Source organism: Vulpes vulpes, chromosome 11 (genome assembly GCF_048418805.1).
Source record: "Vulpes vulpes isolate BD-2025 chromosome 11, VulVul3, whole genome shotgun sequence".
NCBI classification, from domain to species: domain Eukaryota; kingdom Metazoa; phylum Chordata; class Mammalia; order Carnivora; family Canidae; genus Vulpes; species Vulpes vulpes.
In genome coordinates, this window is record NC_132790.1 from 82,690,453 (window position 1) to 82,718,267 (window position 27,815).

Below are 27,815 nucleotides of genomic sequence, written 5' to 3' on the forward strand. Positions count from 1 at the left end.
TTCCTGAGGCCTGTATGGTGTATCTGTGAAAGTGAATGTTCAGGGTTGCAAGAATGATGTGCCAGCAATAATAGCTGTATCTCAAGGCCCTTGTGTGTTCTTATATAAATTTTACTGTGTGAGTATATGCTTATGATGTACATATCCCTCTAAAATGCATGAGCAGATTCCTCTCTGGCCCAGGGTTAGTTCTAGAATATATTTCCCAGAATCTAAATCCCACTTGGCCTCCCAAGATGGAGGCTGCATCTTCTCTCCCCACCTCCAAAGAAAGAAGGCTAGCCTTGAACACTCTGCCTTGGAGCTATGGTTTGGATCCCTACCCCTGGCCTCTCTGCTGCTGACCACTTCCCCACCTACCTTCCCAACACCTGCTGACCTTTCTGAGGCCATCTTTACTTTCCTCTGGAATCAGTTGACCTATGCATTCTTAGGCTCTTCTGACACTCTACTTGCCGGGGTCCCCAAATCTCTTGCCACAAATCATCCTGCCAGTTATTGGACGTACTCTCTTTGCTGAAGCCTGTTAGCTGGCGCTCCAAGTGTGGTTGTCTTAGGATTACCACCTAAGCTGGATCTCTGGACAACCTCTGTTTTCACAACCTCTGTAAGGCATGGTTTTCCCTCATGGGATAGGTCAAGTTCCAGACTAGTTTTGCTAGCTAATAGCAGCCCGTCATAGAAAATGCCAGGGGCACCTGGGTGGCTCAGTCAGTGAGCGTCTGGTTTTGACTCAGATCATGATCTTGGGGTCCTGGGATGGAGCCCAAAGATAGGCTCCTTACTCAGCAGGGAGCCTGCTTCTCCCTCTGTCCCTCCCCAGCACTGGTGTGCACTTGCTTTCTCTCTCTCTCTCTCAAATAAATAAATAAAATATTTTTTAAAAAAAGAAGAAGAAGAGGGACACCTGGGTGGCTCAGCGGTTTGGTGTCTGCCTTCGGCCCAGGGCGTGATCCTGGAGACTGGGGATCGAGCCCCATATTGGGCTCCCTGCAAGAGCCTGCTTCTCTCTCTCTGCCTCTCTCTCTGTCTGTGTCTCTGCCTCGCTCTCTGTATCTCTCATGAATAAATAAATAAATAAATAGATAAATAAATAAATAAATAAATAAAATCTTGAAGAAGAAGAAGAAGAAAGAAGAAAGAAGAAGAGAAAGAAAGAGAGAAGAAAGAAAGAAAAGAAAGAAAAGAAAGAAAGAAAGAAAGAAAGAAAGAAAGAAAGAAAGATGCCAAAGAGGAAAAATGTGCCGTTTCCTATCCTTGACTGGGTGCAGTTTCTTACCTTATTAAAAAAAAAGTTGTAAATGATGAAGTCCAGCCTGCAAACATGTGGGTGAGTCTGTTTTTTGTTTCGCAAGTAGTTTTTAAAAGTTTACTTCTGAATGTCTTGAAACAGGGCTTGCATCCTTCTCACAATTTTCTTATACATGGCCTAATTCACACACTTACATTACCAGCCTAGTCCTGTGTGTAAACAATAAAGCATTGTTTTTAGAGTCAGATAGAAGTGGATTTGAATCTCTTTTCTGTTTCTTACCAGCTTTGTACTCTCAGATGAGTGATATATCCTTTTAGAGCTCAGTTTTCTCGCCTTCCCAAGGGCTAACAAAATATACCCAGCAGGTTGTGATGGAGACCAGAAAAAAGGTGTTCAGTATAGTGTCTGCACACACCAGATGCTCAATAGTGTTAGTTCAGCTCCCCTCATATGGGCTCCTTGGTTCTCAAGCTGCATTCTCAAATCTGCCAGGGTTTGGGGTTTCTCAGTCTGGACACTTTATAGCCTGGTTCTGAATGGGGCCCTTTCCTTCCTCCTTTTGGATGAAGCAATTAAGGACTCAGGGGATAGCCTGCAGCCAGGAACCTAAGTCAACTAAATCCAATAAACGACTTCTTCTATTATGTAGAAATCATGGGTGCTCGTAGGTACTAATTGGCTGTCTTCTCTACTTTCCTTTACAGCATTTAAGTAGTTCCTTAACACAATTTTATTTTGGAGCTTCCTAATTATATTACTCCAGGCACCTATTGTCAATGAGCTTGCCAGTGGTAAAAAAAAAAAAAAAAAAAAAAAAAATGGAGTTATTTATGCATTCTTATATTCCACAAGCACTTATGGGGTAACTCTGATGATCTCAGCATGACACAGCATGCCAAAGTGCAAGGTACAGTCCCTGCCCTTGAGGAACCTAAGGATCACTAGTGAGGAATGACAAATATGTGGGAAACGATTACATCAAAACTGTATGAATCAGGTGACAGGCACTTAAGGAGAACGATATTGTGGGGGAGCTCAATAATAGTAATATATCTGTGGTTATGTCTTAACTAATTATATATATATAAAGCAGATAGAAGATATGCCCTGAACCAAGGAAATAGCTATTGGCAACCGGACTGAGCCAGCAAGGAGCCTGACACAACTGAAGTGAAAGCCAGCCACATGCAGATGAGTGCTTTCACTTCCATAGACATCACCAGGCTCTAAAGGATGGCGAGGATACCCCCAAATGTTTTTCCTCTCTCTGGTCTTTCTTCTAATTGGAGAAATCTGTCATACTCTAGTCTGACAAAATATCCTAAGTACTGTGTGGGGAAAAAAAATCTACTCTCTCACTCAAAGACTTTCGATGGCTCTCTCCCACAATCCTACTGCTGCTCACTGAATCCAACTCCCCTCCTGGCCTCCGTATCCTTGTACATCAGATAGAGTCTCAGGGTTGGACTGAAACATAGTTGGATAAAGTAAGGTAGTAAACTGAGTTTGAAATGCAGCTCAGCCATTGGCTAGCTAAAGTAGACCCCTACAGAACAGAATTCAGTTTCCTTGTGCCTCAAATGTATACCTTGTAGGGTTGTTGAAGAGATCCAAATACAATCAAAAGGCTTAGAATATTGCTTAGCACATAGTAAATACTCAGTGAATGCTGCCTATTAGTAGAGCAATAAAAGTGTTGATTAATGAGGCAAATGAACCTGGAGGGAGGTCTCTACTCCCCACCCTTACACTAGCCCAGTGAAGACATCGAAGTTATACTGATCTCGTCTGTGGTAGTATTAAGTGAGGAGGGATAGCAAATATTTTGGATGATGGACTCATATCCCAAAACTATGCCAACAAGCAACTGAAATGGAGAGATATAACAAGGTATACAGAATAGATAGAAACTCAGTCCAGTTTTCAGTGGTATACCAGCTCTGTGGAAGAAGAAGGAAAAAAGCCCGGGTTTGTAGCTTTTGCTGATTTCCATGGTATGAATATTCCTACCACAGCCAATGCCAAGCCACTGATGTGGTGTCACTTAACACAGAACTGTGAAGAGATACTCACACTGGCTCCTGTGATCAGTATGAGCTGGTTCCAGTACACCACTGAAAATATAATTTCTAGGGACGCCTGGGTGGCTCAGCGGTTGAGCGTCGGCCTTTGGTTCTGGACATGATCCCAGAATCTGGGGATCGAGTTCCACACTGGGCTCCTTGTGGGGAGCCTGCTTCTCCCTCTGCCTATGTCTCTGCCTCTCTCTCTCTCCCTCTCTCTCTTTCTGTCTCTCATGAATAAATAAAATATTTAAAAAAAAGAAAGAAAATATAATTTCTAAACCAGAGTTTAGAAAAAAAACAGAAACTTTTTGAAAAGAGATGTGGCATAGTTCCTTACCCTAAAGCATTTCCACTGACTGAATTCAATGTATGAGAGAAGCCAGGCAGTGAAATAAATGCCTTAAGAGCTTGGGCTCTGTAGTTAGACAGCCATGGATTTGAATCCCATCTTCCCTGCTTGCTAGTTGCATGATCCTTGACAAGTCAACAAGCCTCTTTAATTCTAGTTTCCTCATCTATGAACTGGCATAATGATGTCTACTTCATAAATTTACTCACAGAGTTACATGAGAAATGTCATGTGAAGAAAGAGCTTAGCAATAAGAAAAATGTCAAGCAATCAAAAAGGGAAAATGGACAGAATGGGTGTGTAAATGAGCTTTATCTGCATAACAAATCACCCAATATTTACTGATTTCAAACAGCAACCCTCTACTTGCCTACAGTTGGCAATCCAAGCTGGGCTTGGAGGGAATGGCTCTCCTTCATCTAGGGTTTAGCTGGGCTTACTGTGTGTTTGCAGTCAACTGGTGACCTACGGTCTCACTGGTGTTTGGCAGTTGGCAAGACTAATTGGGGTTCCTGGGCTACAAGTCTGTCATCAACTAGCTGACTAGTCTGGACTCCTTCGCATGGTGGTACTTGCAGGGTTCCCAAGAGCAGCAAGAAAAAGCAAATGCCACTCTTGTGTTTTTCCAAGCCTCACGTTTTCTCATGTCATTAGCCAAAGCAAGTCACATATCTCAGCCTAGAGTCAGTATGATGGGAACTACCCAAGGATGTGGATTTGGAGAGGGAAATTATAATTTCCCTTTTTACAGTCTACCACAATGTAAGAATAGGCACTTGATAAAAGAGAAAATCTGAATGACAAATAAATGTATGAGTTGTCCAAACGCACTAGTAATAAGGAAAATGCAAATTAAAATGAGATATTTCGTATATACCAGGTTGATAATTTTTAAAAGTCTGATAAAACTCAGGGATGGCATGAAAACAGAGAAATCAGCAATACCCTACATAGCTGCTAGGGAGTGGACATACGGTGACACTCAGAAATACAGTGATCAAAATGAGTAGATTTGGTTGCTAAGAATCAATATTGAACACCTAATCTAAGTATGGAATCGTCAACAATAAGATTCGATACATTATATATGGACACTTCGTTTTTATAGATATATACATATATAATAAAACATAACACATGAATGGGAACAATAAAACATGAATGGGAAAGATACACACCAATTTCAGAGTATTATCTCTTGGGATGAAGAGGTGAAGAGTAAAGAATGAAAAATAAGGGAAGCTTCGAATTCATCTATACATTTTAATTCTCAAAAAAAGTAAAATAACTGTGACAAAATAGATATTTGTTGCGTTCAAGAGATAGGTCCGACATGAGCATTTATGTTTGAGGTATTCAAAATACTGTGTATTGGGATCCCTGGGTGGTGCAGCGGTTTGGCGCCTGCCTTTGGCCCAGGGCGCGATCCTGATCTAATGTCACATCGGGCTCCCGGTGCATGGAGCCTGCTTCTCCCTCTGCCTGTGTCTCTGCCCTCTGCCTCTCTCTCTCTCTCTCTCTCTCTCTATGACTATCATAAATAAATAAAAATTTTTAAAAAAATTTTTTTAAAAATACTGTGTCTTTGAAATATTCCATAATTAAAGCGACATTTAAAGAAAGGTATCTGACGGTTCCTTTAAATGAAGAAGAAAAAGTTGGGGAACAAGAAGATTAAGTTATGTAACTGATTAACTGCCTAAAAAATATAATTTTTGTGGGAAGGGACCACCAAATGTGGGGCAACCTGATTGGGTGGAGGCTACTGGTCAGGCAGTGAAAGAATTCACCCAAGGCAGAACAAAAGGTCTAGAAATTTACTGAATACACTGCAAGGGAACAGTGGGCAGGATGGCAAAGGAGAGACTGTGTGCCAGGGGGCAGTGTTAAGAGGCTGTAGTTAAGGGGGAAGGTGAAGAAGTGTGGGAGCATATGGAATATTCCTTTTTTGGTAGCTGTATCCATGTGTAAGTAACCCATTGGTCACCTGGGGCTTATAGATATTTTGAGGTGGGTAGCCTGAGGCCTGTTTGCATTCAGCCTGGGGGGTGGTCACTCTGGGCCCTCCTTCTTTACTCAAGTGTCCACTGTTTAAGTTGGTTGCCTAAGAGCAGCCTCTGCAATTTTAGGTCACATTTGTCAAAGTGTGGAACGCAGAAATAACGTGTCTACCATTCTGCGGCATTCTGCAGTGATCAGACTATGCCTGAGCACACTTTGGAAGGGGCACACGCTAATGTGAGTGTGACCGCTTGTTCAGTCAGCCACACCACTTGAGCACCTACCTGGCTGTCATGGAGGACTTCACAGAGGACAGAAAATCAGAGGTCCACCTCTCAGAGGCTTAGCTTCCATCCCAGTCAATGCACACAGCATCCGTTAGAGCACAGCATAACGTTAGAGCCCCCGTTATGGGGCGGGGGGCGGGGGTGGGAGTAGGAGGCCAGAGAGTTGACTGCATGGCGGATGTGAAAAATATATGCCCAAACCAAGTGGTGTGGGGAACGCTGACAAAGTTGCCATCTGCCTCTCTCTCCGACACTGGCTCTGAATCCATAGGGAACCCTGTGGCTTTAGATGGAACAGCCCTGGGCACCTTCCTGCACAAACACACTCAGCACAGACAAGGACAAACCAGCCTGTGTGCCCAGAGGCCTCACCAGAGCCTTCACCAAAGCCCAACGTTAGCACCCCCATGAGAACTTCTCCCCCAAGTAGAGCACAGGATGAGAGCCCTCTGCTCCACCCATCAGCTCCTCAGAGGATTTACCCCCTCAAGGCTGAACTGCAAAAAGAGTTATTTTTGCTATACTGTCTTTTTATTTCTTTTCAACCTCTTATTTCCTATTCTGTAATTATTGCCAAGAAATGTTCGCAGAAAACATGCTAGATTTCTGACAGTCTGTCATGTGGGAGAGAGATGAGCTCTTCCTGTGTGCTGCCCAGAGACTGCAGTCTGCCTGGGGAAGGTACAGGGAGAGGGGTTTCTGGCCACCGTGAGGGAGAGCTCTCACTGCGAGGGTTGCTGGATCCAGAGCAGTGGCCCACAGCCTCCCCTGAGGCTCACCCAGAGAGTGCGTGAGAACATTGAAAAGCAAATGGTTGGCCTTACAAGTTCTCCAAAATGTCTTCATTTTTTTTTCTGGTCCCAGAATAATCACTGTAAATTATTTTTTAAATTATAGAAATGTTAAGAAGGCAGTGTAGCCCCGTTATCTCATCTTTTAGAGAAAAACACTAACACTTCCATATGTATCCTTTTGAATTAGTTTGATGGGTGTACAAACTTTTAGATACAAAAAGGGACTCATGCTCTATGTAAATTGAATCACAGTTTGCTGCCGACCCACTAGGTTATATCTTGGAAGATTCTCTCATGTCTGGATGTACAAGACTGGCTCATTCTCTTCATGAGCTGCATTATTCCTGCATTCACAAATACGCATTGAATACAAACACCCACCTAGCCAGGCATTGCTCTAGGCATTCATGAACACAACGGTAGACAGAACAAAGGTTTTGCCCTCATGAGACTTCTTCATATCCTTGCAGAGAGAAAAAAATATACAAACAAACCAATAAAATATAAGATGTCCAAAAGACACATGCCATGAGGAAAAACAATAGGTTAAGGGAACATTGTACAACAAAGGACACTGCTTGTTTAGACTGCATAGTCATGGAAGACTTTTCTGAGGGGTTCTGTATCAGTTGTCTATAGCTATGTTAGGATACACATTATCCTAAACTTCACGGTTTAGACCACAATATTTATTAACTCATGTTTTCAACAGGACAGGTGTCTAGAAGCAGCTTAGCAGCATCCTCTGCCTCAGGGTCTCTCACAGGCTGTATTCAAGGTGTCAGCCAGGTCTTTAGTCACCTGAGGGCTCAAACAGGGAAGGATCTGCTTCCAGACTCACATGGTAGTTGGCAAGAATTAGTGTCCCACAGGCTGTCCTCTGAGGGCCTCAGTTCCTCACTGGCTGTTTGTTGGAACTTTCTCTGAGTTCCTTGTCACATGGTCTTCTCCACAGGGCAGCTCACAACATGGCAGCTAGCTTCATCACAGTGAGCAAGAAAGAAGAGCCAGAGAGGGAGAGACAGAGTGTCAGCAAGATGGAAATCACAGTGTTTTATAATCAATCTCACAAGTGACATCCCTCATTTTTTTTACGTTCCATTCCTTAGTAGCAAGTCACCAGGTCCAGTGCACACTCCAAGGGAAGGGATCACATGGGGTGTAAACCCCAGGATGAGGGATCATTGGAGCCATATGAGAAATTGCCTACTATGGGGTGATATTTGAACAAAGACACGAATGAAGTGAGGGAGTGAGTCACGTGAATATCTGAGCAAAGAACTTTCCAAGAAGAACAAGAGCAAAAGCAAAATCCCTGAGGATGGAACAGGCTTGATCTGAATGAATGAACTGCATATGTCCTGTGGCTGGAGCAGCGGAGGGAAAGAGTGGTCGTAAGTGAGGTTGATGAGGAAAGTGGAAACAAGATCATGGCAGCCCTTGCAGGCCACAGGAAGGACTTGGGTTTTAGTTCCTGGTGATAAGCAGCAGTTTGCCTGGTTTGCATAATTTATTTACCTGACTCTTCATTGACAAAGATTAATTATAATAATTTTCTGTTTCTGAAAATGCCACACCCTTATATGCATGTGTACACACATTTGTGCTGGTATTTATATAGTATATATGCTCATAGGTATGTATGTGTCTACATGTCTTAAGGGGATTTTTCTGGATCAAAAAGGATGCGCATTTAAACATGTAGTTACACACATATAGCTAAACTGCACTTTAAAAGGCTTTCCTAGTCTCTCCCATCAATATTGTGCAAAAGGAGAACCCTTGGCCAACGCTAAGTAGTTTTAAGCTTTTGAATCTTTGTTAATCTAAATGTGGAAAATGTGGCATTTCATTGTGATTTGCCTTTGCCTTTCCCCTCTAAAGAGGATGAGCAGTTTTGCATCTCTAAGGAGGATGAAGTTTTTTGCATCTTTCTGTTTCTTCCTTTGTAAGGCCTGTTGAGGTCCAAGGGTCCTCTTCTCTGACGGGCCCTGATGGAAGCTGGCCCGGGGACCCCAGGCACTATCCGGCTGTCCAGTACTGCTTATCTTTGCTTTCTGGGGTCCCAGGACACACTCTGGTCTCCCCACTGCCAAGCCATTGCTTTCTGCCTTTGCCTGAACTCCTTTCCCAGGTGCATATCCTCAGCTCCCTGTGTGCCAAAGGTCTCAGGTCCTCAGAGCCCCTCCACAGGGTACCAGGTAGGGTAATGGTTAAGAAAGTATACACTAGACCCCCATCCAGCTCCAACTCCAGCTCCTATAACTCTCTGACCTTGGGTCAAATGCTGAAACAAAATGCCTCCATTTCTTTCTCTTAACTAAAGTCCGAAATAATAGTTGCCTCTTCAGTAGGTTGGCATGGGGATGAAATAGATAGTTCAAGAAAGCCACTAAATATAGTACCTGGCACTTAGTAGGTGGTCCGTAAGTGTGAACTATTGCCATCATCCCATGTTGCCATGCTGGCCACGGAGTTTTTACAAGGCATGACAATATCTTATTCATTTCTCTATTACTGGAAGCACCTCATACGGTAGCTTGCACAATACAGCATTTGATAAATTATTGTAGAATTATTTGTGTATGTGTCAAATAAAGGAATTCACACCTGAATGAATGAATGAATTGCATATGTAGTCTTAATATAAAGGGACTTAACTGCCAACTGTTATCTCGTGTACAATTGGGAATCCGTGAAGGATTTCTTGAAGATTAAATAACATAAAACAATGTTTTAAGAAGGAATTTAAGGAATAAGTAAATTTGCAAATAAGATTTTTTTTAAAACCTGAAGATTTCCCCAGTCCCCATGAAGGCAAGAGGCCAATACACGTTGGAAGTGTTTTCAGCTGTCTGCTCATGCATAAGCTCAGCAGCCCACCCCCCATTTCTCTAGCTCACCCTGACCTCCCGTCGGCCACTATTGGGCAGAGCCCCCTCTAGAAATGAACACACAAATGTGCTTACTGTTTCGTTGTTTTTTTTTGGTTTTTTTTTTTTTTTTTGCCTCTGGCACTCTTTCCAGCATGTACAATGGTTTAAAACAGAGGCAGACAACCATAGCCCGCAGGCCACATCCAGCCTGTAGATATATTTTGCTGCACAAAAACAGTATTTTCTAAAAATCGAATTAAAACTCAAGAAGTTTAAATTATTTCAAAATACATATATCTGGCTTCTCTTGCAAAATCTGAAGTCTGGCCACAGGGGCCAGCTCTCCCATGTGGAAATGTCTGTCTGGAATCATGTAGCAGCAGCCCCCTTTAGACAGGTATGTGCCTGATTCCAGGTCCCCACAGTCTCTACCTGCTTGTCTCATTGTTTATGTTGCATGGATGCTGAGCCACATGAGCCTTCAACACTTGCATCAAAACCATTATCCCAAGTGCACATTGGTCTTGCCCTTCACAAATGAGCATTTCAGTCCCATACAACCCTTTAAAGGCACAGAGCAACAATCCCTTAATCCCTGATATGGTTTTCGAGAAAGAGGCCCTTCCTTATATTCAAATACATCTGAACATTGTCTACAGTTCTAACCTCTGGATACTGAGTTCCCATTTGACCACCACTTTTTATAAGAAGCACCTCCTTAAACATCCTATGGAAGACATTTTGGAGAACACAGCCTGGGAAGGTTCAGAGACCTTCCAAACCAAGAGAAAACCCTGTATTCACAGAAGGAATCCTGCAGAATAGGAGCAGCACTGCCCACTTCCAGCCCCTATCCAAAGAGATGGCACGTGGCTGAAACAAGCCATCCACCAGATGGGTCAACAGCAGATGGAGCTGGGGAAGAGGAGGACCCATTGCCTGCAGGCTCAATCCTGGATAAAGACTCTGAGATGGAGATGTGTGTGCAAGAGGTTCAGCTGAGTGTGCGCTAGGTAACAAAGAGGCCTAGGTGATCCTGTAAGGGGCTCAGGAGCTGCTGGAACCTTCTGAGTTGTCTTCCACATTGAGACAAGGGGACCAGGCATTTTTTTACTATCTGTACCAAATAGTCACTGAAGGAGAGAATATAACCTTGGTGGTGGGGGTGGGGGCATCTCTCTCTAGCCAAAGACAATTCCCAGAGAGGATGTAGCTGTGAGCCACCAACAGCCCACACTTGCTGTATGAGTGGGTGTGTGACAGTCCTTAAAAGGGGATCTGACTGGAACTCACAGACCCACGTCACTCACTTTTCTTCTTTAGGGTTAAATGGCACCACCTTCCTTCCCACCAGTGTTAGCAGTGACTACCACATGGAAGTCAGAGGGCAGGACATGGAGGCAGAGCTCTATCATCTTGCTTCCAACTTTTAGCACTGGAAAACAGGGTGATCCTTCTGAAGCACAGTTCTGATCACATTTACATATACTTAAAATCCTCAATGGATTTCCTTCTGAATGAAGTAAAGAGTCCTTAGCCTGGAATTCTAGGCTGTCCAATTGTCTAGGGCTACCTTTCCAGTTTGTCTCCCATTATTCTCCTGGAAAGCCCCACACAGTCTCCACAGTTCATCTCCTTCATGTTTTTGCCCTTGGTGATTCCCTCCACCTGGGAAAACCTTATTTCCTATGTCCATATATCTAAATCTTATCTAACTGTTTTAGTTTAGTTCAAATGACTCCCCAGTCCCATCTAACTGGAAGCAATCTCTGTCTGATCTTATAATAACATTTTTATCATCAATTATATACAATTTATCTCATATACTAAACTGTTTACTCCTCAAAGGAAAGATTTTAGTCTCATTCAGTGTTTTGTGCATAGTAAATACTTAATGAATGTTGGATGAATGGATGGATGGACAGATGGATAGGTGAATAGGAGTGTAGATGGGAGAATGACAGGCATTGGATAGATGTCTTGTGATTGAGGTAATATCGAGTCTTGTCTTCACTCTCTTCCTGGGCTCTGTGCATTCTACTAAGTTTGTGCATAAGAGTCATACTGGTCCAAAAAGAACCAAAGATGTATCCAAAGATGTGTTTTCTGCATCAAAATATGAAAATTACCTATTCAGTACTGAAGGCATTGAGGAATCACTGATTCACCTTTTTAAGCTTATTACCACATTTGCTCCTAAGAAGGAAATACAGGTTTCCCATGCTATCCTAAAGAAGAGCATTCCTACAAAGTCTTTTGTAAGCCAAAGTGGCACACATAAGAGTGAAGAAGTAATTACCATCAATTTATATGGGAAAATTGTTGAGCATTCCCAGACCCAAAAAATAACCTCTTAGGTTTTTCTGATACTTTAGGACACATCCTGCTAACGGATGCACAAAATAAATCCAGATAAATAAAGCACAGATGCTCACAGACACAGTTCAAAGCTGTGGCAGCTAGATGCTGAGATACTGAGTGTAGGTTCCCAGGAGGGAGCTTGGCGGGGCCACTCTCTCACTGCTGGGGTGTGTGCTGCCTCTGTAATGGCAGGCTACAAAACAAATGTTGAACGCTATTTTCACTTCTCGCCTTTTTTTGTAAAAAGTGAAAATCTTCTTTGGATTTCTCTCAGTTAGTGAAAACAAGTACTTAGATAGGTTTTTCATAAAATCAAAATGGCATAACTTGGACTTTTGAAAAGTGAGGGATCCCTGTAACACATAAATCCTACTTGAGTGTACCACAAAACAGCCCCCTAGCCAGCTGTTACGTTTCAGGTAGTACCACTCAGAAGATTTCTTGAATCTCAGATAGTTGTTAACAAAACAATATGCTGATCAGTTCCAAAAAAATAAATCAGAGGCAATCAGTTTTGGCAGCTGCTTGGCTCGTGAAAGGTGACACCCAATTAGAGAATATGATCCACCCCAAACAGTGTGTGCTTCCAACAGCCCACAGTATTTACAGCCACAGTCATGGGTCTGACAGCTGTGGATCCCGCCTGGAGTCACAAACTCCTCCAGAAGCCATAATAATAACCTTTTACTCCTATGCGATGCTGCCTTTCATCTGAGTTCTCACAACAACTCAGTGAGATAGGGATGGAAAGTATTCCCATCCCCCTCTGAAGCCCAGACAAGAGAGCATCAGAGAGGAAAGGGTACCTTGGTGTAACGTGATGGTAAAGCTAGCGTGGAGCAACAGGGCCACAAGGAAGACTTGTTGTGACACATTCACAGCAACAACTCCTTTGCTATTGTGTGACCTCCTCACCCACATCTTTGCCCCTGGGTCTACAGGGGGTAATCACCAAATACATAGCCAGTTTATTAATGACTTGTACATGTGACATGGTCATTGTTTAGAATTTTAGAACAATTTCGGCAAGGGAATTATTCTTAATGCCTCATCAAAATTATTTCTACAAAGTGTAACCTCAGTCTCCTTTGTCCCATTCTCATGTCTTTAATATCCTTTAGAAGAAGGGCAAGTCCTGATTTTCAAAGGAATAAGATGGTCTCTATCAACCCCTTGGGCAGATTGTGTAATAGGGAGAATGTGAACTCAAAGATGGGGAGCATGTTCATTCCCTGGGAACAACTCAGACTCACTAAGAACAAGACATGTAGGCTTGTTGGTGGGATGACCACAAGAAAGACTCAAAGGGATGCAGTAGATATAGTGCTTATTAATTTTAACAATGTCTTTGATGGAGTTTCCTATTTTGTGAACAAATTACAGGGATGTGGACCTCATGATATACCATTTGGTGGATTTGTAACTGGTTGAATAAATTCGGAGATGATGATTAATGTGTGATGAGATCCTACAGTATACTCTGAATGATATAATGAAGAATTTTGACTTCTGTCTTATCTAGTCCAAAACTTTTATCAAGTATTATTAATTTTTTGGCCTCTAGAGCCCATCTATCAATCTACACAGCTTAAGGTTGAGAGGAGAAGCTGAGGAGGGGCATCAGAAACTTCAAGCCAAAAGCAGTCTGGAGCGATAGATTCATCAGTTCAAATCTGACAAGGGGTGCCTGGGTGGCTCAGTTGGTTCAACTTCTGACTCTTGATTTCAGTTCAGGTCATGATCTTAGGGTTGTGAAGTCCAAATGCACATCAGGCATGGATCCTGCTTACGATTCTCTCTCTGCCTCTCCTCCCTCCTCCTCCCCCAGCCTTTGCATGGGCACAGCCAGCTCTCTCTCTCAAAAACAAAACTGCACAAGATACTATTTCAATGGATATTTTTTAAACATTGGGGTTCTATTAAAAGACTCAAGTGCACAAGTAGAGGATGAGGAGACATACCTTGGAACAACTCATAACAAGAAGACCACAGGTGTGAGAGTACATGCAGTCTCAGATTCACACAGTAGTAGGGGGGCTCTCGCCAAGGAAGCTGCTAGGAATATAGAGTGCAGTGTTTCAGTGGGAACTGGTTCCTGTTTTCTTCTCCCCATGGTCCTGAAGATCTGTGCTTAAGATGGTCACTAACCAATTGGAAAAGGGTCACCGGTGGGTGAAGAACAAGGAAAAGATGCTGGACACGATGTTAATTAAATTGCAAACAAAGGTGCTAGAAGTGCTTAGCCTGATGATCTTTGTCTTCAAATATCTGAAAGATTCTCCCTTGAAATAGTGAGTATTCTCATTGTTTGAACCCTGGAGGCGGCACTGGAGCTAGTGGGCAAGAGCTAAAAGGAAGCAGATTTTTGTTTAACTTTAGGAGAAGGACCCTAAGAATTGCAATTTTCCAGATAAGGCTACTTGTCAGGAAGAGGTGCAGAAGTATATATGAGACAGGCCCACAATGAAGAGAATTTGTAATGTGGGTGGGTTTATGGGATGTGAGTGCTCTGAGCTGACACAATGAGAACATAGGCTGTTACCCTGGGAGTGGGCCATCAGCGAGGTGGCAGTGGAGCTGACCAGCCCTCTCTTGCATCAAGGGTTCTTTATGGTTGGTCCACCCCTCCTCATGCCTTCTGGCCCCTGACTGGGGCCCTAACGTTAATAAGTCCTTCAAGCCAGCCTGAAAGCTCAGGCTGAGTGGTTTCAGTATCTCCAGTTTTTCTCAGGGTCTTCTTCCTCTTCTTCTCCTTCTCCTTCTTTTTACCATTTTTTTCTTAACCACCTTTTTGGCTTCCCCTGGCCCCCTCCTGTCCTCCCCAGCCCTGCATGTCCTGGTCAGCCGTGAGGCTGTGAGGCTCCCCACTTAGCACAGTACTGAACTGATGGCTAGAAAATTAGGGATGCTAATGATGGTGGGATGGGTGACCCAGAGTGCTCAGCAAATCTCCTCCCTGAAGCTATCTCCACACAAGAGTCTACTTTGTAAAGATGGATCAGAGAGCATCAACTAAGTGAACCGGAAGACATCTGAGAGGGGATGGGAAAGGAGTTCTTATAGTCTAAATCTGCACTCTGTGAATGTCATTGTCTTGGGGCTTTTGATACACATTATCACATGCAATCCTCACAATACCCCCCTGGTTAAGTCAATTCATCCCTTGTAAATGGAAGGAAACTGAGGCTCACAGGGTTAAGTAACCAGCTCAAGGTGACATGGCTGGCAAGTTGCAGAGTCAGGATTTAAATTCAGGTCTGCACAGCTACAGCCCATTCCCTCCCCGTTACAGGTCTTTTCTGATTTAAGAAATCAGAATCCAGCAGGCTTCATCCTACGCCCATTTTGAAATTAGTTGTAGAATTTCATTCTTCCAAGAGGTTTGCTTTGGAGCAACACTCAGGGGAAAAAATATCACTCCACTGGGCATCGATTAGTGATATTAAAATGCCTTTAGAAAAGACAGAATGGAGCAATGCAAGGCATTAGCCCTGAAATTAAATTCAGGGTGCTAACGTTACAATTACAGATCCAGGGCTGGAAGAGGATGGAGGCTGGCTGGTACAGGTTCCTGCAGAACCATCCCCACTCCGTGTTTTCCAGTGTATCTGAGCAGCTCCCTCCCAACTGAGGCATTTATCTCTGCAGTGATACACCAAAGAGTCATTTTCTTCACTTTTGCCCAAATTTTGACATTTATAAAAGAGTCATGGACATACTACAATACAGGTTTCCATTTGGTACTATCAATTTGCCCTAAAGAAATACTGCATTAAATTACAATAGTAAGCACTACAGCATAATGTTGGCTGGGAGTATGGGCTCTGTTGCCCTGGCTACTCCATCACCCACCAACCCAGACTCCATCACCACTCCCTAACCACTAACTTCCCTGGGTCTCAGCTTCCTTCCTTGGATTGTCTTGAGAATTTAATTAGTTAATCCATGTCATACAGAGTAAGCAATATATTGTGGTTGGGTTTGGTTTTTTAAGGAGAAGGGAAAACATGGTCATTGTGCAGCATACTCCCAACCCAAATTTTGGGAATAACAGCCAACACTCTCAAAGGATGCCTCTGAACTTAGACTCTACATCCCCTCCATTATTCACAACATCTCTACACCTTGCCACACCCAAGTCACCCACAACTACTGAAATTCCCAACCAATGAGAGCTGAATGCTGGTGATAAAGTGTGAGAATAAAAATCCAACAATTCATTTTCTGGATATTGTCATTTCTTAATTTAACAAAGTGACTCTTGACATTAGCTGACTGTGTTCACTTCTCTTTAGCAATTCCATTGAGGGGCAACCCTTGATTGGGGTAGCCCGAGAAAGGAACAGAGAACTTTTCCAACAAACTAAAGGTATCCTACATTCATTCATTAACAGATTGACTCATGCATTTGATGAATAATTTCCTGAGAAACCCTTTATGCCCAGTGCTCAGCTGGGTTCTAGAGATTCAGTGATAAGACAAGAAGACATGCTCCCTGCCTGTATACATGCTCCTCTGGCACAATACAGGATAAACAAGTAAACAATTATATCATAAAGAATTTCCACAGGGAAACAGGAAGAATGGGGGGAGGGGTGATACTTAGACAAGGTGTTCAGGGAAAGCCTCTCTGAGGAGAAAATGGGTAAGACCTAAAAAATTAAAAGACAGATGTGATAGGCACCACTAGTTGCCTACCTACTATTTTTCCTCTTCCTTATTCTGTTTAGGGCCACAGTGTATCCATCTGAAAGTATCCAGCCATGATTTTGTTCGGGGTCACAGCACAGTAGCTAAAATACACTATCCCGGCCTTCTTTGTAGCAAGATATAGCCAATGGGACCTTGCTCTGGCCAATGATATATATATATACTGGGCGTTTTAGCCTAATGGTGCTACCTTTTCTTGTTTCCCTTCAACTCCTTTTTCTTTCCTGAATTATGGATATGATGCCTGGTGTTGTGGAAGCCATCTTGTAACCATGAGGAAAGAAACCAAGACAGAGTCTCAGGGATCTTGTCTATGATATTTTTGAGCAAATGTCCAATGCTACATTTTTCCAGAAATCTAACTGAATCATCAAAAAAACAAACAAAAACCCTTGTATGTATTGAAGTCCTATTGTCAGAGTTATTCAGAGTCAAAGGAAATCTCTCACTGATATACCAGCCACGCAAAGCACAGAAGGAAGGGCAGTTACAGGCAGAAGAAATGACATGTCCAAGGACCTTAAGGCAGGAATGAGCTTGGCAGGTTTAGAAACAGAGAGAAGACCAGTGTGACTGGACTACAGCGAGGGAAGCGAGGGCAGCTAAGTTTGGAGACATAAGCAAGGGATAGGCCGTTCAAGTCTTATAGGCCCGGGTGAGGAGTCTGAATTTTAGTTTAGGGGTGAATGGAAACCATTCGGTAGCTAACATATATTCTATAGATCGTCTGCCTGCTGTGTGAGAAAGGCCCTCGAGCAGGGCAGGAGTAGAAGCAGAGACACCAGTGAGGGCCACTGCCACTGTCTTGGGAGCAAAGATGGTGGCTCAGACTGGGGCAAAGGCACTGGCAGTTAGAGAATAATTGGGGGAGGGGAGAGAGTCAGTACAGTATATGAAGAACTTAACATTTTTTTTGTTCATTAAGACAAACTGTTTATTGCCACAGACCAGGGCAGTGAAATAATATTAAACATACCAGCTAACATTTATGTGTTACATGCTTTACAGATACTGTCTCATGAATCCTTATAACAGCCCTTTAAGGTAGACATCATTATTATCCCCATATTATAAATGAGCAAAATGAGTCATAATCAGATCAAACAACTTGCTCAAGGATAATATTGTTAGTAAGTTAGTGGAGCTGGGTTTCAACCCCAAACCCATCTGATTCCGTGACTCAAGCCACAAGGCACTGACCGACAGACTACTGTAGGGAGATTTTCTATTCTGTACACATTTGACACCCCACATAAAATGTCTCCATCCTCCCCATGCATGGTCTAGCTCCTTATGCCCTGGGCAGTAAAACCTGGGCACATTTATTGAGCCTTTATTACATGCCAGACTTGTACATTTATTGTGCCCGCTTTGCAGATTGGGAAACTAAAAGCGCAAGCAGGTTATGTAATTTACCCAAAGTCGAAAATCTGGTCATCTTTAAACCCAGGCCGCCTGACATGTTTGGCCACTGCCTCCTCTAAAGGAATTTGCTCCTGTAGAGAGGATCTGAACCTACACAGAAGGTCACCTGAATGGTGCAAGGGTCCCAAGAGCTGCTGCTTCACCAAGCCAGCCCCGCCCCAGGGTTGAAGGATGGCAAAAACATGGAGGTTGGCAGGTTATTTCAGCTACGTGTAACATCACTAGGCCATAAGTCCAGGGGCGACCAAGCCAAGCACAGAGATGGCCCTCACACCCTGAATAAATCCTGTCTCCCTCTGGTTCTCCTTTGTCACCTCTTTGGAGAGGTTGTTCCCGATGACCCGTAGCTAAAGCTGTGCCCCTTCTCTCATGTCACTTGCTACCCCATCAATCCTTAGCATTTATAACTTTTGGTTACTATCATTTATCCTTTATATGTTTGCCAGTCTCTACCCACTAGAATGTAAACTTTATATCCCCTTTGCTTAGAATATCTGACACATAGTAGGCATTCAATAACTATTTGATGAATGAATGATTGAATAAATTAGTTAATTACATTTTAGTTTGCATTAGCACCTGAGGAAAACTATAAGCTTCTGGCAAATACATGGATGTCTCTTGAGCTTAAGCATCTGGGACAATAGAAGGGAGGACTAAGAAACAAACTGCTAAAATGACATAAGAAAACAGTAATAAGATTATTGCAAGTGGGCCAGACCTACCCACTTTTTAAAAACCTCACATAGGCACGGTGGCTTTCTTCTAGTCCCATGGAAGGTGCCACAATGCACTACAGAGCAATTAATTAAGCAACCAGAAGCTTGAGTTAGTCAGAAGTCACAAGGGAAAGGGGCAGCGGTGGGAGGGCTCCCTGGGGGAGGGCAGTGAGAGGAAGTACAGTCCAGGGAGCACCCAGGAGGGGGACCCCATCGTCCTCATCTCCTGATTCATTATTCCCATCAGCAGTAGTGGAGGCTCCCAAAGAGCCATGCTCTCCTCCACCTTCCACTGTGGGCAGCAGCAGAAGGAATCATGGGTGCCTAGTTCTTTTTGGAAATCTGTGTCCCACTGGGAATCAGTTCCATTTCAATTTGAAATTCAAAAAAATAATAATAAAAGTTAAACAAAACAGAGGTTCTCTGATGCAGATGAGAGTCATCCATTGCTCATTTTTGCCTTCCTAGAAATCCATGCATGATCTTTCCCTGTTTGGGGGAACATTTTTGCAGGCTGGCTTTTCTCACTCTCTTTTGAATACCTCAAGCAGAACACCCCTCGTGTTGTTAATGACTTCAAAGATACCGGGTCCACTGTGCGGCAAGTGATAAAAATGTACACAGCATGTGTTGGATAAATTAATAAACTCTCCAGAGCCTCCGAGTCCTCGGGCCCAGCAGCACCGTAATGAAATGTTATTCTGAAGTGGAGGAGGTGGGAAGGAGAAAAAGGGGAGCAGTATTTAATATATGCAAATTAACTAGTATGCAAATTGCCACTAAGTTAAAAATAACGGACTGCGAAAGGAACCCATTTTTTAAGCAGCTTGTTTATTCATTAGCCTAATTCCCATTATCAATCCTTCTGTTTTCTTCTTTATTAAGTACTCACATTTGGGGAAGTTTGCTTCCTACAAATTGTTTTGCTCCAAAACCCATAACACTGCTTAGAACAATCACCATACATTAGCTTTTCTCCGTCTCATTCTTGATTTTGCCCCTCTGCCTGCATTCTCTTTCTTTCTTCCTGTACCTTTCTTTCTGTCATCCTCACTGGCCTTTTTCTCTGACACCTTTTGTTTCTCCAGTGCATGAGGCTCCCAGGCAAGCAGGCAGTGTGTGGCAGGGGCAGGGTAACCTCCTATCTCAAAAGGCACAGTGGCTCTCCCAACCACTGGCCCCATGGGCTGGACTCTCAGATACAAAAGGCACCAGAAGCTGGCTCCCTATTACCTTGGGGTGTGGACAACCATCAGTCCCTTGACAATAACATCAGGGCAGCCAGAACAATGCACCCCCTGATTCCGGTCTGTTTATGGCCTCCTCTGCCTCAAGACAGACCTTACACAATGTTAAGACAAATTGGCAGCCAAAATCCTCCTCTTTTGTCTCAAGAAGCATCCACCTCGCTATGTGCAAGCTCTGGTGCCCCCTAGAGGCTGAGAGTGGTGCAAAGTGCTGGGATGGTGGCAGGGAAGGCAGGGCCGGAGGAAAACACAGGGAGGGTTCCCCGGCACAAAGCCCCTGGCTGCAGTGTGTCTAGAGGGCATATCCAGAGAGTGTGGGCACCTGTGAGCAGCTGGGGAGGGGGCCGAAGACAGAGGCTTTGCTGATGCTGCGCATGAGCTTGCAAGGCTGTGTTTTGGTGTTAACTCTTGTCATTTTTCACGTGGTTTTTAATCACATAGTTATTACAAAGCATCAAGATCATTTTTTACCAAGCGCTTCTCTGTACGAGGTGCTTGGCTGTGGCCCTGCAAAGCTGTTTCTGCAGACCTACCCCGTGGAGTGTGCGGTCTTAGACACACAAGCATGCACCCTGAGGCTCAGAGTCTCTCTGTGCCCTGGAGAAGCTGTGGTGGAGGCCCAGGGTACAGAATCTCAAGGCTGGCCCTGCTGGGAGCCCTTACTCTACATCAAGCTGTGCTGCAGATCAGATGCAAGGGAGTCAATGTGAACACATATCCCCAGAGCAAATAACTCTAATTCTCACTCTTTCCTGAGCTCCCACTTGTTAGTGCTTAGAATTCTCCTGGGAGACATGCTATGTCAGACCAGGAACCACATTTTTCAGGTCGCAGCTCAGGGCCAGAGCTTTGCCAAAGCATCTCTTACTCTAGGGCAATGATGTCAAATGTGAAAGGTCACACTCAGGTGGCTGCTTGGCATCGTCCAGAAACCAGGGACAGCTGGAGAATGAATTTGCATCAGCTCCTGAACCTCTAGCCTGCACTACAATCTCCCATTGCTCTTAAGGACCAAAAATGGTGTCAAAAGGCTAAAGACCTCAAAGAGGCAGGCAACGTCAGAAACAGTCACTGACACTAAGCTTGAGATTGAGCCAGAAAAATAAATCATTATCATTTAAGCCCTGCACGTTTTTATACATACTGTCTTTGCAATATTTCCATAGAATGAGCAAATAAATCACCCTGCTCTTGACATTTTTAATAACTTTAAGAATGTGGTTAGGGTAATACTTAACTTTATTGACATATTGTATGGTTCATCCATCTCATCAAACCTCAATGAAACTTCAATGAATATTAACCGAGGACCCATAATGTACTAGGCACTGCCTGGAGAATCCCCCAAGCGGTCCCTGTCCCCCTCCAGGAGCTCTAACTCATCGGCTTGACTCCTGTCTGTGGAAATCAATAGCCCACAAGCAAGACTAAATGGAGCAGGGTACAGCCAGACTGTTCAGATTCTGGCTGGAGGATCTGGCTCCCTGAGTTTGGGGAAACCCTCTTTTTTGGACTCTGACTGCTTGAAAGTGTTCTCAGGATCAGGAGCCTCCCTTGTGCATTAGACATAGACCTGATGAATGGAAAGAAGAGAGGAAAGAATTCCACTCGGTAGCCAAACCTAAACACAGGAGATGCAGTCGCAGTATGTCATTCTGGGACATGACCTTGCCTGGTCCCTGATGTCCTTGGACATAAGCCAGAAGCCCAGAGTAGGTCCTTAAACTCATCAAAGTCAAACAGCTCTTTCATAGCAGAGCTAGAAGTAAAAACCAAGTGTCTTGATTTTTTAGCCAACTTCCATTTCAATGGTAAATGATAATGGTGGCATATTTTACAAAGTGTGGGGGAGTTTCCTTGATCAAATAATTCAAGGAATAATGATGATAATATTGGACCCATTTCTCAAACACTACCTCTAGGAGGCACTCTTTAGCATGTTAGATTCTCAAAGGCACAAGTTTTCTCTCTTACCCCAGGAATTTTTTGAGCTGTTGCCTTCACAAAACAACCATGACTTCCAGCCCTCTTCTCTTAGCCAGTCTTACTCATTTTTCAGATCTCAATTTGGAAATTACTGCCTCCAAGAAGCTTTTTCTGACCCCTCAAATCTGCTATATTCTTGGAAAGCTCCCAGCCCCCATCCCACAGTCTCCATCACAGCCCCTGCCCCAGCTCCCAGTAATTGTCTTTTACTGAATGCCTTCTCCAATCTTCTGTGAACCTCTGGAGGGCAGGAACTATATCTTCCTTGCTCCCTCAAAATCATCTCCATAGACCCTAAGGTTAATAACTCTAAGAATGCGACTAAGGTAATACTCAACTTTATTGATAAAGTGTATGATTCATCCATCTCATCAAAACTCAATTAAATCTCAGTGACCATTAAACCAGGCCCAAAATGTCCCAGGCAGTGGTGCCTGGCATAGAGTAGATGCTCAATAAATATTTTAGAATGCATAAATGAAGAGTGGACCATAGAGCCTCATCAGGGAGAAAATGTCATTAGCCATTCCTGCCACTGAGGGATCCAATTTCTCCCTCCTCCTGAACACATTCTTGGCTGCTAATCTGAGCATTCCAGAGTGAGACTTAAACTGCCTGAGAAAACATATTATAGGCTATGTAAAGATAAGAGAAAGGTACACACATTTAAATATGGCCCTTCTTATTTATGGGTACAGACTTTACACTCAGAAGACATATCTTCTTTATAGCAAAAGCCAAGGAAACAAATATTGGACAGAGAAAGAATTTTGCAGCAAACATTGCAGAAATGCTTTAATATCTCTGCTACATAAAGAATTCATATAAATTGATTTTTTTTAAATTCAAGACCTCAGTAGATAAGTAGACAAAGAACATGAGCAGAAAATGCATATAAGGGGAGGCTTAACAAGTAAATAAAAATATAGAAATATATCTATCCTTACCAATGAAGACAGCTGGGAGGTCCAGATATGAAAAAAGGTCAGTAGCCCTCACGGTCCAGTCTCCCTCACTTACTGCAGGACTTCCTTGCTGCTGCCCCTGTCTCTCAATGTGCCAAGTGAGGCAGGTTTGAGGAAGAGCCCTCAGGTCCCTGATAGGCTAGGAGAGATTCAGGGAGCAACACAGTGGCCAAGGCCAGGATATGAATTCTGAGCCCAAAGCTAATGGGGCAGATGAAGGCTATACAAGAGCAAGGAGAGGGGTAGAATGGCTTACAGGCAGCTTTGCTTATTATAGGATGTGGTGCCAAAGGTGGCTAGCACAGTGCCTAACACATGGTAAACACCAGAAAACTGTGAAACTGGAAATACAGGATTACAAATGGAGGAGAAAGAATCAAAAGGGAAATAAATGAATGTTTGGAAACAAGGTGATCTATTTAAATAGGACACGATCCCAGGGGCTTTATGATTTGCTGTCAGCTTCTGTTTTTGGCTTCTTCTACAACCAGCTGCCATGCAGGGTTCCCTCAGGTGCACCCACCAGAAGGGAAATGAGACCCATTAATGCTTTATGCCAGCATGGCTCACAGGTGCCTGGGAAGTTCAGAAATGTTTCTGAAAAACAAAACAATAATGAAAATATGATTTAGCCTATTAAACTTTCAGAAGCTAAAAATAAGAATACATTATGCAGTACATTTTAAACTTATACAGTGATGTATGTCAATTATATCTCAATAAAACTGGAAAAAATAAAAATAATACTCAGTTTGGCAAGCTTGGGACAGTATAAATATAAGTACATTTTTGGAAAGGAGTCCAGCAATATTTATCAAACACCATATATCAATTAATCACTGTGACAATAACGTTGTATAACAAATGACCTCAAAAATCGCAGAAATGAAGGTCCCCAGGGGTCCAAGGTAGAAAGTATGTTATAGCCTAAGGCATCCCATGACTGTCAAGGGGGAGCACTGAGCTCCCAAAACAATTCCTCATCTTGTTGATTGTTGAACCCTGCCTTCTTACAAAAATCACCCAGTTCCTGAGGTCCAATAATTCATTTTGTGGAGAGTCACATATGGGTCTGTCTACCTAGGCAAAGGAGATAACACAGTAGAGTGAAATCCGGAGCAAGCAAGAAGGGGAGTCAATCCACTTGATGGGCTCCTTTCCCTCACTCAAGAGTCAACACATAGAGTTCAACTGACTTCTCATAATTGTACATTAAAACTTTGTTGAAAGGAACTTTATGGGATGATAGAAATGTTCTATTTCTTGAATAGGGTCAAACAGCTTTGCACATCTGTCAAAACTCACTAAAATGATCACTTAAAATGTGTGTATTTTATACCATGTGACTTATTCCCCAATAAAGTTGATTTAAAAATAGAACCTGTTGAGAGTTATCTTATTATAATATTTAAATTTATATTAAAAACTGACTTTATCTGGAAACAGACTGGCAACATTAACTGAATAAAAAACTATTTATAGTTTTCACTTCTGACCAAGATGAAATAACAGCGGCTGGGTTTAACCCCCTCCCTGAAAAAAACAATATTTTTGAAGATAGAAAGAAAGAAGAAAAAAGAAGAAAGAAAGAAAGAAAGAAAGAAAGAAAGAAAGAAAGAAAGAAGAAAGAAAGAAGAAAGAAAGAAAGAAGAAAGAAAGAAAGAAAGAAAGAAAGAAAGAAAGAAAGAAAGAAAGAAGAAAGAAAGAAAGGTTTTCAAGCCATTGGATGTCAGACATGATTCCTGAAGAATGGGAAGCAAATGAGGTGGGTGTTATTATTGCCTCAAGAAGGTTTCCAGACCTTAGAGAAAAACAGGGGAAGCCAAGCAGAGCTCAGGGAACTTCCTGAGTTTAGAGCATTCAGAGTGGAGAGCCTGTGGACCTCAATGGCATTTATAGAATACTCTCCATTCAACAACAGCAGAATACACATTCTTTTCAAGTGTACATGAAACATATACATAAAATAAGTCTCAAATTATGGCTGGAGCATAAAACAGTCTCAAATTTAAATGAATTGAATTCATACAGTGTGTATTTTCCAGCCAAAATGGAATTAAATTATAAAACCAACAGCAGAACTCTAAAAATTTATCAAATATTTAAAAAATAAAAAGCATACTTCCAAATAACCTGTGGGTCAAAGAAAAAATCAAAAGTGTGATTAAAAAGTATTTGAAAAAATAAAAAGTATTCGAAACTGAAAAAATGTGAAAACACAACATAACAAAATGTGCAAGATGCTGCTAAAGTTGTACTTAGGGGGAAATTTATAGTACCAAATGCCTTATTAGAAAAAAAGGAATGTCTCAACTCAGTGACCTCAGCCTCCACCCTAAGAAGCTACAAAAATATAGACATAAAACCCAATGTAAACAGAACAGAAATAATAATGATCAGAGTAAATATCAGTGGATAAAGAAACCAAACACAACATAGAAAAAAATCAATGAAACTGAAAGCTGGTTTTTTTTTTTAGAAGACCTATAAACCTCTAGCCACTAGCCAAATTAATCAATAAAGAGACAGAGCTAAGATACAAATTAGCAGTAACAGGAATGAGAGAGGTAAAATCATTATACATTCTACAGATATTAAAAAGATTATAGGGGATATTATGAATACCTTTATAACAATAAATTTGAAAACTTAAATAAAGTGGACAAATTCCTTGCATGACAAAATTGCCAAAATTCACTCAGAAAGAAATAACCTGAATAGTCTCATACATTATTAATGAATTTAATTTATAGTTAAAAATTTCCCCAGAAAAAAACCTCCAAATCCAGATGGCTTCCCTCGTGAATTCTACCAAACATTTGAGGAAAAAATAGTATCAATTCTACATAAATCCTTGAAGAAAATGAAAAAGGACAAAAACTTTCCCACTCATTCCATGAGGTCAGAATTATCCTGTTATTAAAAGCAAACAAAGATATTACAAGAAAACTCTAGACTAACAGACCTCATGAATGTTGACTCAAACAACTTAACAAAATTTTCACAGACCAAATTTAACAACACACAAAAAGAATAATACATCATTATTAAGTAGAGTCTATCCCAGGAGGACAAGGCTAGATTAACATTTAGAAAAAATCAGTGTAATTTGCCACATTAACAAACCAAAAAGAAAATTGTATGATCAATTTCAATTGATGCAGTGAAAGCATTTGACAAAATCAACACAATCATTCCTGATAAAAACATTCAGCAAAATAGGAATTAAAAAAAAATTTCTCAATGTGATTAAGGGCAGATCCGGAAAATTTATAGCTAATATCATATTTAAATGTGAAGGACTATTTTGCCTTAATATTGAGAATAAGACAAAGATACCCAGTCTCACCATCTCTATTTAACATTTTGCTATGGGTTCTAGCCAGTTCATTAAGGCAAGAAGAAATTAGTCATTCAGATAGGAAAAGAAAAGTTAAGACTGTACTTATTCAAAGATAATATGATTATCTATGTAGAAAAATTCAATGAAATCTACAAAAATGCTATTTGAACTAATGAGTGAGTTTAGAAAGGTTTCAAGATATAAGATCGATATACAAAAATCAATTGTGTTTCTATAAACTAGCAACAAACAATTGGAAGCTGAAATTTAAAAATCAATGCTATTTAGAAGAGCATAAAAAATTAACTACTTATGGATAAATCTCACAAAAGATATGAAAGACCTATACTAGTAAAACTAAAAAACACTGCTGATAGAAATTAAAGATGATCTAAATAAAGAGAGTGAGTCTATGTTCCTGAATCATAAGATTGTTATGATGTTAAATAGCCTTAATATGTTAAATATTGTTAAGATGTTAAATCTCCCAAATTAATCTATACATTCAATGTAATCCCAATCAAATTGTAGCAGGATTTTTTTGTAAAAATTGACAAACCAATTATAAAAATTCATATGGATATTAATCCCTGGTCAGATACATGATTTGCAAATATTTTCTCCCATTCCATAGGTTGCCTTTCATTTTGCTGATTATTTCCTTTGATATATAGAAGCTTTTTAGTTTGATGTAGTCCTACTTGTTTATTTTTTGCTTTTGTGGTCTGTACTCTTCATATCCTATCCAAAAAAATCATTGCTGAGACCAATGTTAAGGAGCTTTTTCCCTACATTTTTTTCCTTCCCAGGGGTTTAATGGTTTCAGGTTTTACACTTAAGTCTTGCATCCATTTCAAGTCAATTTTTGTGCATGGTGTAAGATCAGCATCCAATTTTATTCTTCTGCATGTGGATATCCAGTTTTTCCAGCACCACTTATTAAAGAGATTGTTCTTTGCCACTGCCTTGTGTGTTCTTGGCTCTTGTCAAAGAATAGTTGACATATATGCATGGATTTATTTCTGAGCTCTTGATTCTGTTCTATTAGTCTGTGTCTGTTTTTATGCCACTACTATTCTGTTTTGATTACTGTAGCTTTGAAACATAGCTTGACATCAGGAAATATGATGCCTCTAGCTTGTTCTGTAGAATGTATAATGATTTTACCTCTCTCATTTCTGTTTGTGCTATCTTTCATAGAAATAGAAAAAAAGTCTACGGCCATACCACCCTGAACGCGCCCGATCTCGTCTGATCTCGGAAGCTAAGCAGGGTCGAGCCTGGTTAGTACTTGGAAGGGAGAAATAGAAAAAAAAACAGCCCTAAAATTCATGTGGAATCACAAAAACTTGGAAGAGCCTTCATAATCCAGCTTGCCCTAAAATCCTAGAACTTCAGGAAAACTCCAAGAGAAGGAAAGGTTTCAAATTT

At 41.8% G+C, this 27,815-nt stretch overlaps 1 long non-coding RNA gene across 7 annotated transcripts in view; it reads right to left on the reverse strand.

The window, feature by feature from the left end:
* LOC112932568 (uncharacterized) overlaps window positions 1–27,815 on the reverse strand; it is a 425,597-nt gene that overhangs the window by 88,642 nt on the left and 309,140 nt on the right. For 5 of the 7 annotated variants that reach the window (XR_011995277.1, XR_011995275.1, XR_011995273.1 and 2 more), the window contains one exon: window positions 22,845–23,638. The exons of 1 other annotated variant lie outside the window; for it this stretch is intronic. This is a non-coding gene — a long non-coding RNA (uncharacterized lncRNA). Of the gene's footprint in view, window positions 1–4,535; window positions 7,732–22,844; window positions 23,639–27,815 lie in introns of those variants that run through there. One more of the 7 variants, XR_011995274.1, reaches the window with a different exon arrangement.